This window comes from Silene latifolia, chromosome Y, assembly GCF_048544455.1.
Source record: "Silene latifolia isolate original U9 population chromosome Y, ASM4854445v1, whole genome shotgun sequence".
NCBI classification, from domain to species: Eukaryota; Viridiplantae; Streptophyta; class Magnoliopsida; order Caryophyllales; family Caryophyllaceae; genus Silene; species Silene latifolia.
Window position 1 is genome coordinate 476,700,140 of NC_133538.1, and position 1,868 is coordinate 476,702,007.

General features: G+C 40.0%; 1 non-coding gene across 1 annotated transcript; it reads left to right on the plus strand.

Moving 5' to 3' along the window:
- Positions 1-1,111: 1,111 nt before the first annotated feature.
- LOC141636323 (small nucleolar RNA R71) lies at positions 1,112-1,218 on the plus strand. Its single transcript, XR_012540942.1, has one exon. It is a non-coding gene; the product is annotated as a small nucleolar RNA R71 (small nucleolar RNA).
- Positions 1,219-1,868: the final 650 nt, after the last annotated feature.

Below are 1,868 nucleotides of genomic sequence, written 5' to 3' on the forward strand. Positions count from 1 at the left end.
CTTCACGATTTCCATAAATTTTACAAGTTGGTCATCAAATTTGGGCTTGGCTTGACGACTTGGAAAAGGAAGTCTAATCACAATGGGCTCCTTCTCCTTGACCTTGTCTTCATTTTTCTTTGAGATTTCTTCTTTTGATGGTTCTCCATCCTTGGAGTTTTGCACAATTTCTTCCTTGTCACTAGCTACCACAACTTTATCCACAACTTGCTTCTTCGGTACTTCATACCTTGTACCACTTCTCAAGTGAATGGCACTAACCGTTTCATGTCTTGGGGGATTACTTTGAGGTGGTAATTGCCCCTTTTGTCTTTGTGAGCTTGAAGATGCTAGTTGAGTCAATTGGGTTTCCAACATTTTGGTGTGAGCTAGGATGTTGTTGATGGTGGTTTCCTTTGCTTGACTATCCTTTTGCATTTGAGTGAAAAACTCTTGTTGATTCTTTGGCATTTGAAGGACCGCTTTTTGAACATCAAAACCTTGGTCATTTTGTTGATTGTATGGAGATTGATTTTGGTAACCTTGGTTTTGGTTGTAAAAGGGTCTTTGATTTTGGTTTCTCATGAGAGGTGGGGTGTATGTTGTTTGAGGGTTTTGAACATTTTGGCTTTTGTATGAGAGATTCGGATGGAATTTGGTGTTTTCATTGTAATAGTTGGAATAAGGGGTACCACTCTTGTATGCTTGGAAAGCATTCACTTGTTCATTTGTTCCCCTACATTCACTTGGGTCATGTCCCAAAGTTCCACAATTCTCACATATCCCACTTGGGATTGATGAAGATGCCGTCATGGCATTAACATGATGCTTTGGTGATTTTGAGGCTTCTTCAAGTCTAGCCATAGCCTTTTCAAACTTCAAATTGATGGTATCAATGTGAGCACTAAGTTGAGCACCCAATTGAGTAACGGAGTCCACTTCATGCTTTCCTCCTCTAGTAGCCATGCGAGGTCTACTATATTGTGAGTTATGGACCGCTATTTCCTCAATTTTGTTCCAAGTTTGATTGTCATCAACTTCGGTGAACATTCTATTTGATCTCATGTTGAGAATGTTCCTTGAATCTTCATATAGATCGTTCCAAAATTGTTGTACCAAGAACCACTCGCTAAGTCCATGGTGAGGACATGAGCGACAAATTCCTTTGAACCGCTCCCAAGCTTCATACAAAGATTCTTCATCCCTTTGCTTAAAACCTGTAATTTCAGCTCTTAGCATGTTAGTCTTTTCCGGTGGGTAGAACTTTTTGTAGAAAGCTAGAGCCAACTTTTTACAAGAATCAATTCCGAGAGTGGCCTTATCAAGGTTCTTCAACCATTGTTTCGCGGTGCCAATTAGAGAAAAAGAAAATAAGACCCATCGAATTTGGTCTTGAGTTACACCGGTTTGAGAAATCGCATCACAATAATCGCAAAAAGCCTCCATATGAGAGTGAGGGTCTTCACTAGGCATCCCCCCAAATTGGCTTCTTTCGACTAATTGGATAAATGCGGATTTGGCAATGAAATTTCCGGTTAGATGTTGTGGTGTGGGAGTACCATTGGGTAGGTCTCCTCAGTGGGTACGGAATGTGATGAAAACTTAGGCATTGTGGGTTGATTTTGTGTTGGGTTCTCCTCACCTTCTCTTCCAAAAGGGTTGATGAACTCAATAGTTGGTTGAATATCTACAACCTCACCAATACCTCTCAAATTTCTCCTAGCAAATCTTCTATTAGTTGTCAAAGTTCTTTCAATTTCACGATCAAAAGGTAACAAGTCACCTTGTGACCTTCTAGACATGCAAAATATCAAACAACTCGAAAACAATTAGAACATACCTTGAGGAGTTCTACTTCCCCAAGGAAAAGAAAGACACAACTAATAACA